The sequence below is a fragment of the Bombina bombina genome, chromosome 6 (assembly GCF_027579735.1).
Source record: "Bombina bombina isolate aBomBom1 chromosome 6, aBomBom1.pri, whole genome shotgun sequence".
NCBI classification, from domain to species: Eukaryota; Metazoa; Chordata; class Amphibia; order Anura; family Bombinatoridae; genus Bombina; species Bombina bombina.
Window position 1 is genome coordinate 378,658,064 of NC_069504.1, and position 12,608 is coordinate 378,670,671.

The 12,608-nt window shown below is 34.4% G+C and overlaps 1 protein-coding gene across 2 annotated transcripts in view; it reads right to left on the reverse strand.

Moving 5' to 3' along the window:
- The window catches only part of CPLX2 (complexin 2), a 574,901-nt gene that overhangs the window by 57,441 nt on the left and 504,852 nt on the right, over nucleotides 1-12,608 (reverse strand). Inside the window, exon 1 of one of the 2 annotated variants that reach the window (XM_053717083.1) lies at nucleotides 4,001-4,133. The exons of the other annotated variant lie outside the window; for it this stretch is intronic. The gene's annotated coding sequence lies outside the window, so the exon portion shown is untranslated. Of the gene's footprint in view, nucleotides 1-4,000; nucleotides 4,134-12,608 lie in introns of those variants that run through there. 2 annotated transcript variants of the gene reach the window in all.

Consider the following 12,608-nt stretch of genomic DNA (forward strand, 5'->3'; position numbering starts at 1 on the left):
AACGAAGGAAAATTTGATAATTTAAAGGGATTCTAACCCCACATTTTTTCTTTCATGATTCAGATAGAGCATGGAATTGTAAGCAACTTTCTAATTTACTCCTATTATTAATTTTTTCTTTGTTCTCATGTTATCTTGATTTGAAAAAGCAGTAATAAAAGGTTAGGAGCCAGCCCATTTTTAGTTCAGCACCTTGGGAGAGCTTGCTGATTGGTTTGCTACATTTAGCCACAAATCAGCAAGTGCTGAACAAAAAATGTTCCGCCTCTAAAGCTTACAGTACTGCTTTTTCAAATCAAGATAGCATGAGAACAAAGAAAAATTGATAATAGGAGTAAATTAGAAAGGTTCTTAAAATATAATGCTCTATCTGAATCATGAAAGAAAAAAATTGGGTTTAGTATCCCTTTAAGTAAATTAAAAAAATTAAAATTTAAAATAGTATGCCATTGTCTGAATCACAAAATATTTTTGGGGGATTCATATACCTTTAATACAGAAAAAAATAATGTGAAAACAGCCTCTTAGAACAGGCCTAAATGTCAAGGCTGTGGAGTTTGCAAAGTCCACAAAACATGTGAAAATCTGCTTGAAAAATGTTTACTGATATATTGGAATCCTGCTGTTAATTTTCTAAATGCAACATATTGGTGGAGTTCACTCAATACAAAACCATTGAAGACCACAAGATTTTTAAATGGATTTATATTGGACTGTTAATGGCTTTAAATGTAAAACCTGTGCGAGGCACTTAGCATGGCTCTAATAACAGAATGGAACAGAGCCTAGTGCTGGCCTTTTTTTTCAGTAAGCCCATTCCCATTTTAGATATGACAGGGAGCTGCTGCAAATACTGTAATTTCACATGAAGATACATAAATTATTACTGGAAAAAGGTAACAGGCTTGTTCTAAAAAAGTGCAAGCTGTTACCTACTCTATTTAAATATTAAATAACTATAACACAACAACATAAACGGGATTTCAGGGTCCCTTAAATGTATTGCAGTCCCCAGCTGGCAGTCAATGAGTTAAGTCAAGCTAATAGATCATAAATCAAAGATCCAGCATGCATTTGGGTTTGTGATCGTTTTGGTTGGTTAGAATGATTAAAAAATAAATATTCAATAAAGGTTTTTTGCCTTTGGAACTTGACTGACAATATATAAATTAAGAAATGAGTCTAAGGAAGAAGATGGGTCAGAGTCAAGTAAGATTTGCATATTTGATATTTACTCTTTGTTTTTGGTCTCAGTTGCCTAATTCTAGACTAAAGTATGTACTGTTGTGTGACATTTTTACATTATAAAGCAGGTTCTTTGGCATAAAGATCCAAATATATAAATAAAATATTTGTAGTGAATTCAAGTTTTTTTGTTTATTTTTAAAGTAGAAGCAATACATTTTAAAATACTGATTTACAAGTATTAGTCATAGCAACTGTAGAATATAATAAATAGTGCTATAGCCCACAAATATACATTTTGTTTCTCAGTTATTGCATGCTGCAGGAATGTTTGCTCTTTTTTTTTGATAAGCAAGTCTATTTCATTCTGGTTTAGATGCAATCCCCATGTCACTCTGTGGTTTACTATAGAAACTCATTTCCTATAGCTAAAAGACACTGTCCTACAGCAGAACATCTCTTTGATATCTGCATCATCCAGCTTAGCATACACTGAAACAGTGCTTATTATAAAACTAGCTAATATGTATAAGGAGACTAATAATGCATTCCTAAAGCAGCACAGTACTAGGAGGGATAGGTAACCTCTCTGTTGCATATAGCAATGCTATATGATATATACATACACTTGAATAATAAGTATGTTGACTTTGCAGCCAATAATTAACCTTTGTGTAACTCCTGTTGGACCTTAGGCAAGTAGATTTCCTCTTCTTGAATGGAATGATATGAAAGATTTTTTTTAGAGCATATGTTCTTTATTGATTGAAAGGTTAGTCACACCCTTATAATCTGAATGTACTAAAAAGGGTGACCAAAAAGCTCAATATCATATGATATTGGTGAGGGTATCATCTTATAATCCCCTGTATAACCTCTCTTTATAAATATCTGTGTAACTTTTGATTCTTCTTGTGCTTCCCCTTAAACATTAAACCTGCATACAGTCACTTATATGTCCCTTTCATTTAGCACCTCTTTCCTCTCTGGTTTTCCGTGACTTCACACAGTTGGACAGAAAACAAAGCAAGTAAAAAAAAAATATGTCCCACTAGCAAATGTAATGCATCTTTGAAGCTTAGGGGATCTTCAATATTGACTGACAAAGATGTCATATGCTCCAGAAATGATGGAGCTACACAGTGACACACGGTTGTTAAGCATGATGAAAAATTTGCATTGGAAATAGCACCTTATTTTGTTCAATAGATTAATTTATAGATGCAGTTTTTACTTAATATACATATTTATTATGTAAATCTGCTGAAATGTGGAATTTCTTCCAGCTGTTATCCAAGCTCCGAACTTGCTAATGTTTATATATAAGCTGGTCATGAAGCACTAGATTTGTCTAAGAGACTCACAAGCCCCATCTGAGCTTTCCACAGCTGTGGGATCACTGAAGTCAAAGTGTGTGTATGCATGCTACCAACCAAGTGAGATTATAGAATATCTAAAGCAACAATCAGTGTTTGTTCATCAATCATACATCCCAAGTAGAAGAAAATTAGGCAAAGTAATATAAATAAAGTAAATTATTATTGACTACATACACAATTGCAGTTTGCATATACACAATTACACTTTAAATACATAAATCACAGTTTTTAAAGTATTATAAACATACATTATCTACAAATGGAAAGTTTACAAATGGTTAATATTCTGTTACTACTCTATATCTAATTGTAATACCTCTGCTTATCTAGTGCTGCTGACCCAGTACCCCACACGTTGTGCTATTTCCACTACATAATTCTAGATTGCTGGTATATTTGTCTTGTCCACAAAACCCCCATTTATTTTAAATAAATAAGAGCTATAAATAGTATGTTTGTGAGATTTTTATAATTCGCATTCAAAACAAGGATATTTATAATAGATTTTTGCTTTCTCATACCCCTTATATATTCATGTCAATATTAAATGACACTAAAAGTTTTTTGACCCATTAATTTTACTCCTAAACCATTGGTGCACCCCAGACAGCACTGTGACACAATAGTATGCCTTGACTGCCTGGTAAAAAAAAAATTAGAAGTTTAAACAAAGTGTTATGGGGCACTTAAACTTACTTATCACTGTTTACTATTTGTAAATAATGAAGGCTGAGTTTTATCTTATTTATAACACGCTTTAAAATTGCATTCATCACATACAACAAAGAGAGCACTATATATATTAATAAATAAATACATATATATATATATATCCCAAATGTATATGTGGTGATCATTTTTGTTTGACAATGTTCTGGCTTTTGTTATCAGACTAGAATCAGAATGGGTCAATGCCTTATTACTAGTTTACTAAAAGGGAAGTTGTGTTGGTATATGCCGCAGTGCAAAATATTAGCGTACATATCACACTGTGCAAAAAGCAGAACCATCAAAAGTATAAACTGCAACCTTCTTTTTATCGTTAGCTAGAGACCCAAGTCTCTGCAGCTCTACTATATACATACACGGAATATAAATAAGGCAATATTCAGCAGTGGGGGTATCTACCCGGATGTTTCTATAGATTTCAGGGAAAGCTGACCAAACATGTAAATATTATTTTTTTATATAACAATCACGAGAAAGTACCTGTAAGACAAATGCATATGATCATAGTAATGTAATTGCTTTGAACTTTCCTCACAAAGCATGTCCTTGGTTTAATAGATAAGCACATCCTACCGGTATTGAGAATAAGGAGCTGTCCTTTTCAGCACCATGAGGCTCCATTCAGTCTACACTACAATACGCTAGGAGATGCAGCTGCTACAATGACAGAGATGCTATTGCTGCATGATAATAAGGAAATCACTAACCTGAATTGCTCTGAAGCTTTGCAGCGGTAGCGTTTTTTTTTTCTAGGATGTACAGCCAAGATCCTCCGTTGTTTAATTCATCACACAGCAGCACAGAGTAACTCTCATCTGCCTTTCTCCAGCTGATGACTACAACAGTCACTCCCTTCACTGACTGACGCTCCTTGTCCCCTCCTCCTGCCTTTACCCACTCCCTGTCTTTGCTTTCCATGGGGGAAATTCTAACTAGTGTTTGTTACATATTGATTGATCGAGCTCTTTTTTTTGCCGCAAGCTTCCTTCATGATACCTTTTCATCTTCTACCCTCTTCTTCTAATCCACTGGGAAAAAATGGGAAGCACCACTACATATAAAGTACAGAGTAAAATGGGGGATGGAGTTAGACAGGAGAGAATGACCTTGTATTTTGACATTATCGAAACAAACTATAAGAGTTGAGTTTCATGGAGCCCAGCCCATATTTGACCTTTGTTCATAGACACTGAAAATAGACACTTTATAATGCCTGTCATCTTAGTTTCATTGGGGGGACTCTTATATTCGTGTCTGACTGCAATAATAAATAAAACAAATGGACACTATCGTATTCCTGTAGTCTTTCCTAGTAAGGGACGTATAAGGCTACTCAAATTTCGCAGATGTAATATCATTGTTTACATTTGTCCTTTGTTAGGCTATCCCAGACATGTAGTGCACAGTTTATTGTCTGACTGCAATCCCAAGCAATAATACTGCTATTATCTTTCCATAAATTCAGAGTTGTGATATACTAACAGGTCATAAGAAATTATTGTCACTAGGCATGTGCTAGTTTGTTTATAGGACCCTATACCTAAATTACTTCAAATTATATCAAACATATAACAACGTACATACAGTACATTTTTTACATCCCTTTTGTAATTTACATAAGAATAATCAGCTGCTGCAGCATTCAATACATGAATACTGTGTAAAGATTTTATGAATTGACAGTTAAGTATCATCACATGAAAAGTATGGTAAAATTGTGACTCTGACCTGCTCCTCAGGTGCATTCAATAAGGGATGGATAATCCCAAGGTGAATAATAGGTCACAGATCAATAAAGTGCAACTCTCAATAATGGTTGTGCTTTCAGAGCATGGATTCTATCATAAATGCTAAAATCCTGGATCATTTATTATTTTATGCACTTATCTATAGCAGGTTTAGGTAAATATAACACTAAGGCGTTCAAAATGGTAAAATGGTGTCTACCATTTAATTTTGAAATAGATTGGATATACTGTATCATTTTTGAAAAAACAAGAGTTCATTTTTGGTATATTAAACATTACATGTAACTTTAAAAAATACATTCAACGTATCAAATTAATTTTAACATTTCCTAGGTGTGTTTCTTTTTAAATTTGTCTCACTATATTAAATATAAAGTTTATAAAAAAAAGTACATTTTTTAACCCCTAATCTGCCGAAGCGGACATCGCCGCCACCTACATTATACCTATGAACCCCTAATCTGCTGCTCCTAACATCGCCAACAACTACATTATATTTATTAACCCCCTAATCTGCCCCCCCAAAATCGCTTCCACCTACCTACAATTATTAACCCCTAATTTGCCAACCAGACATCGCCGCCACTTTAATAAATGTATTAAACCCCTAAACCTCCGCACTCCCACCTCGCAAACACTAGTTAAATTTTATGAACCCCTAATCTGCCCCCCCCCAATGTCGTCAATGCCTACCTACATTGATTAACCCCCTAATCTTCCGACCCCAACATTGCCGCTTCTATAATAAATTATTAACCCTAAACCTAAGTCAAACCCTAACCCATACCCCCCCTAATTTAAATATAATTTAAATTATACAAAATTAATTTAACATAATTAAATACATTAATCCTATTTTAAACTAAATACTTACCGATAAAATAAAAAGCATAAGCCACCCTACAATATAACTAATTGTTACATTACAGCTAGTTTAGGATTTATATTTATTTTACAGGCAACTTTGTATTTATTTTAACTAGGTACAATAGTTATTAAATAGTTATTAACTATTTAATAACTACCTAGCTACAATAAGTACAAAATTACCTGTAAAATAAACCCTAACCTAAGTTACAATTACACCTAAACCCTACACTATCATTAAACTAATTACCTAAATTACCTACAATTAATTACAATAAAATAAAATAAATTATGAACCCCCCCCCACTAAATTACAGAAATAAAAAAAGAATTACAAGAATTTTAAACTAAATTACACCTAATCTAATACCCCTAATAAAATAAAAAAGCCCCCCAAAATAAAAAAAAAATCCCTACCCTATACTAATCCAATCAGCCAATAGGATTGACTTGCATTCTATTGGCTGTTCCAATCAGCCAATATAATGCAAGGTCAATCCTATTGGCTGATAGCATCAGCCAATCAGATTTTTCCTACCCTTAATTCCGATTGGCTGATAGGATTCTATCAGCCAATAGGAATTCCAAGGGACACCATCTTGGATGACGTCATTAAAGGAACCTTCATTCTTCGTTAGGACTTCGTTTGAGAGGATGCTCTGCGTCGGCTGGATTGAAGATGGACCCGCTCCGCTCCGGAAGGATGAAGATAGAAGATGCAGCTGGATGAAGCCTTTCTGCCGTCTGGAGGACCTCTTCTGCCCCGATCGGATGAAGACTTCGGACCCTCTAGAGGAACACTTGTGCCGGCTGGGTGAAGATGGCTCAAGGTAGGGTGATCTTAAGGGGGTTAGTGTTAGGTTTTTTTAAGGGGGGGGATTGGGTGGGTTTTAGAGTAGGGGTGTGTGGGTGGTGGGTCTGTAATGTTGGGGGTATTGTATTTTATTTTACAGGTAAAAGAGCTGATTACTTTGGGGCAATGCCCCCGCAAAAGGCCCTTTTAAGGGCTATTTGTAATTTAGTATAGGGTAGGGAAATTTTATTATTTTGGGGGGCTTTTTTATTTTATTAGGGGATAAGATTAGGTGCTAATTAGTTTAAAATTCTTTTAATTCTTTTTTTATTTTCTGTAATTTAGTGGGGGGGGGGTTGTTCCGTAATTTTAGTTTATTTAATTTAATTGTTATTAATTGTAGGTAGTTTAGGTAATTAGTTTAATGATAGTGTAGTGTTAGGTGTAATTTTAACTTAGGTTAGGGTTTATTTTACAGGTAATTTTGTACTTATTTTAGCTAGGTAGTTATTAAATAGTTTATAACTATTGTATAACTATTCTACCTAGTTAAAATAAATACAAAGTTGCCTGTAAAATAAAAATAATCATAAGCTAGTTACAATGTAATTATTAGGTATATTGTAGGTAGCTTATGGTTTATTTTATCTGTAAATATTTAGTTTAATAGGATTAATATATTTAATTATGTTAAATTAATTTTGTTTTAATTTAATTATAATTAAGTTAGGGGGGGTGTTAGGGTTAGGGTTAGACTTAGGTTTAGGGGTTAATAACTTTATTATAGTTGGTGGCAGCAGATTAGGGGTTAATAAATTTAATATAGTTGCAGGCAACGTTGGGGGGGGCAGATTAGGGGTAATAAATATAATGTAGGGTTTGGCGATGTTAGGGGCAGCAGATTAGGGGGTTCATTAGTATAATGTAGGTGGTGGCGGAGTCCGGAGCAGCAGATTAGGGGTTAATAGTATAATGCAGGTGGCGACGATGTCAGGGGTGGCAGATTATGGGGTTAATAAGTGTAAGATCTAGGGGTGGTTTAGACTCGGGGTTCATGTTAGGGTGTTAGGTGCAGACATAACTTTTATTTCCCCATAGGAAACAATGGGGCTGCGTTAGGAGCTGAACGCTGCTTTTTTGTGTTTTTTTTCACCCAGCTCAGCCCCATTGTTTCTATGGGGAAATCATAACACAAGCATGTTTAGCCAGCTTACCGCTGGACTTAAAGGGGCATGAAACCCAAATTTTTCTTTCGTGATTTAGAAAGAGCATGTCATTTTAAACAACTTTCTAATTTACTTCTATTATCTCATTTGCTTCATTCTCTTGATATCACTTGCTGAAAAGCATATCTAGATATGCTCAGTAGCTGCTGATTGGTTGCTGCACATAGAGGCCTTGTGTGATTGGTTCACACATGTGCATTGTTATTTCTTCAACAAAGGATATCTAAAGAACTGAGCAAATTAGATAATAGAAGTAAATTGTAAAGTTGTTTAAATTACATGCCCTATCTGAATCATGAAAGTTTAATTTTGACTAGATGCCCCTTTAAGCAACGCTGGTATCGAGGTGAGATGTGGAGCAAAATTTTGCTCAACGCTCACTTTTATGAGGCTAACGCCGGCTTAAGAAAACTTGTAATACCAGCGTTGGCTTAAGGGAGCAGGTAAGAAAAAAGGAGCTTAGCCCCCGCAAGCCTTACCAAAAAAACTCGTGATCTAGCCGTTTGTTAATTAAAAAAGGTTGAATGTTTGGCAAATATTCATAATTTGTTTAGAATGAATACATTTGGGCCAATATTTCTTACTTTTATATGTGATGTAATAGATAGGTAGATAGAGAGATAGATACATAGATAGACAGACAGACAGAAAGATGGACACACCGACAGATATTCATTCAAAAGGTAAGGCTTTGGCTCCATTTATCATCTGCCATGAACTTTATCATGAACCTCATCCATCCGGCTTCATGGCTTGTGGGCAGTGTCTGCTGCCTGCATTTAACACTGCAAAAGCCACTGCTTTGTGCAATGCTGCACCCCTAAATGCGCGGAGTTGGCTGTTGGATTTGATCGGGACGATTAAAATCCACTACACTTTAGGTGATGGAGAGGATAAGTAGCTGCAGTCCTAAGCCTGAAACCCTAGGGCTATGAAGCTGGCCTTCGCTGCATAAAGTCTAGTCAGAATTACACTTTCATGATTCAGGTAGAGCATGCAATTTTAAGCAACTTTCTAATTTACTCCTATTATCTAATTTTTCTTTGTCTCTTGGTATCTTTATTTGAAAAAGCAGGAATGTAAGCTTAGAGCTGCCCCCATTTTTGGTGCAGCACCTGGGCAGTGTTTGCTGAATGGTGGCTAATGTAGCCACCAATCAGCAAGCGCTACCCAGGTACTAAACCAAAAATGGTCCGGTTCCTATAATGCTTTTCAAATAAAGATACCAAGAGAACAAAGAAAACATGATAATAGGAGTAAATTAGAAAGTTGCTTAAAATTGCATGCTCTATCTGAGTCATGAAAATTAAATTTTGACTAGACTATTTCTTTAATAAATGGAACCCTTGGTATATTTAGGCCTAATGCCAGTGCTCTTGCATTACTGAATCATTAATGGTACATTGATATATTATTCTTTTTTATACTTTTTTCTAAACACCCAAGCACAAAATCAATTATTGTAAGGTAACATTGTTTTTTTTTATGCTGGAAAACACTTTTAAGAAAAACAAAAATATAAACAATAACATTGTAGCTGCTAGAAGCAACATTAATTGAGCCAACTATTTTATTCGACGTTTTGTGTATCATCTATTCTATCTATCTATCTATCTATCTATCTATCTATCTATCTATCATCATCTATCCATCAATCTATATATCTATCATCTATCCATCTATCCATCTATCTGTCTGGCCTGGTCTGTCTATCATATCTATCTTTCTTTCTAACTAATCTATCTATCTATCTTATCTATCTATACTATCTATCTATCTATCTATCTATCTATCTATCTATCTATCTATCTATCTGTCTATCTGTCTATCTGTCTATCTATCTATCTATCTATCTATCTATCTGTCTGTCTATCTATCTATCTATCTATCTATCTGTCTGTCTGTCTGGTCTGTCTATCTATCTATCTGTCTGTCTGTCTGTCTGTCTGTCTTATCTATCTGTATGACTGTATGTCTGTCTGACTGCTTGTCTTCCCAGTTGTCTACATTATCATTAATATTGTGAGGCATATTTTTCTCCCCCTGGGAAGTTATCCATGGATGCCTATGCTGAAGGACATACATTGTTTTATTCTTTTTGTTCTTGACTTTCTGTGTGGAATAAGAGCCCTGTTGGAAGGTAAATTTCCACTCAAGTTTCAGTTTGTTTGTTTTTGCTGCACTAAAGGATGCTTTCTTGTTAAGTAGAACTCTTGATATGTTATTAAATGGAGCATTATTAATGCACTCCTAGAAACTGAACTGGGCATCCTCCTATAAATCTTTGGCCTCTTTGAGATGTTTTAGCTATCTAGCTATCTAACTTGTGTATAATTTCAAACCACTCCTCTAATCTATGTATTTGAATTATCTCTTTCGTTTGTACAATGTTTTATGGTTCTTCATTTTCCTTCAGAATCATAATACACATGGTCACTCAACATTTAAAAAAATGTATAGTAAAATAAAATTTAAAGATGCAGATATATAGGTATATTATGGCAAAATAACTGTTTTCTTGTTAGAGCAATTTGTTTTAATTTATGTAAAATGGGTGCTTGAATAATTTTACATAGTAACATAGTAGATGAGATTGAAAAAAAGACCGAAGTCCATTGAGTTTCAACCTATACAAATCTAATATACTTACAAAAAAGCCCCAGTTGAGCTTCAATTAATCCCTTTAAACGGCGACCCATTTAACACAATCAATCATATCCCTTAATTCTGTTTCTAGCAAGAAATGTATCCAAACCATTTTGAAATGTATCTAAGGTATGTATCTAAGGTATTGGCATTCACTACCTCCTTTGGTAATTTGAAAAAGCAGGAATGTAAGCATATGAGCTGCCCCAATTTTGGTGCAGCACCTGGGCAGTGTTTGCTGAATGGTGGCTAAAATGTAGCCACCAATCAGCAAACGCTACCCAGGTACTAAACCAAAAATGGTCCGGTTCCCTATAATGCTTTTCAAATAAAGATACCAAGAGAACAAAGAAAACATGATAATAGGAGTAAATTAGAAAGTTGCTTAAAATTGCATGCTCTATCTGAGTCATGAAAATTAAATTTTGACTAGACTATTTCTTTAATAAATGGAACCCTTGGTATATTTAGGCCTAATGCCAGTGCTCTTGCATTACTGAATCATTAATGGTACATTGATGTATTATTCTTTTTTATACTTTTTCTAAACACCCAAGCACAAAATCAATTATTGTAAGGTAACATTGTTTTTTTTATGCTGGAAAACACTTTTAAGAAAAACAAAATATAACAATAACATTGTAGCTGATAGAAGCAACATTAATTGAGCCAACTATTTTATTAGACGTTTTGTGTATCATCTATCTATCTATCTATCTATCTATCTATCTATCTATCTATCTATCATTCATCTATCCATCCATCTATATACTATCATCTATTCCATCCATCCATCTATCTGTCTGCCTGTCTGTCTATATATCTATCTATCTATCTATCTATCTATCTATCTATCTATCTATCTATCTATCTATCTATCTATCTGTCTGTCTGTCTGTCTGTCTGTCTTATCTATCTGTATGACTGTATGTCTGTCTGACTGCTTGTCTTCCCAGTTGTCTACATTATCATTAATATTGTGAGGCATATTTTTCTCCCCCTGGAAGTTATCCCATGGATGCCTATGCTGAAGGACATACATTGTTTTATTCTTTTTGTTCTTGACTTTCTGTGTGGAATAAGAGCCCTGTTGGAAGGTAAAATTTCCACTCAAGTTTCAGTTTGTTTGTTTTTGCTGCACTAAAGGATGCTTCTCTTGTTAAGCAGAACTCTTGATATGTTATTAAATGGAGCATTATTAATGCACTCCCTAGAAACTGAACTGGGCAATCTCCTATAAATCTTTGGCCTCTTTGAGATGTTTTAGCTATCTAGCTATCTAACTTGTGTATAATTTCAAACCACTCCTCAATAATCTATGTATTTGAATATCTCTTTTGTTTGTACAATGTATTTTATGGTCTTCATTTTCCTTCAGATTCATAATACACATGGTCACTCAACATTTAAAAAATGTATAGTAAAATAAAATTTAAAGATGCAGATATATAGGTTTATTATGGCAAAAATAACTGTTTTCTTGTTAGAGCAATTTGTTTAATTTATGTAAAATGGGTGCTTGAATAATTTTACATAGTAACATAGTAGTGAGATGAAAAAAAGACCGAAGTCCATTGAGTTCAACCTATACAAATCTAATATACTTACAAAAAAGCCCCAGTGAGCTTCAATTAATCCCTTTAAACGGCGACCCATTTAACACAATCAATCATATCCCTTAATTCTGTTTCTAGCAAGAAATGTATCCCAAACCATTTTGAAATGTATCTAAGGTATGTATCTAAGGTATTGGCATTCACTACCTCCTTTGGTAATTTGAAAAAAGCAGGAATGTAAGCTTATGAGCTGGCCCCATTTTTGGTGCAGCCACTGGGCAGTGTTGCTGAATGGTGGCTAAATGTAGCCCACCAATCAGCAAACGCTACCCAGGTACTAAACCAAAAATGTTCCGGTTCCTATAATGCTTTTCAAATAAAGATACCAAGAGAACAAAGAAACATGATAATAGGAGTAATTTAGAAAGTTGCTTAAATATTGCAATGCTCTATCTGAGTCATGAAAATTAAATTTTGAC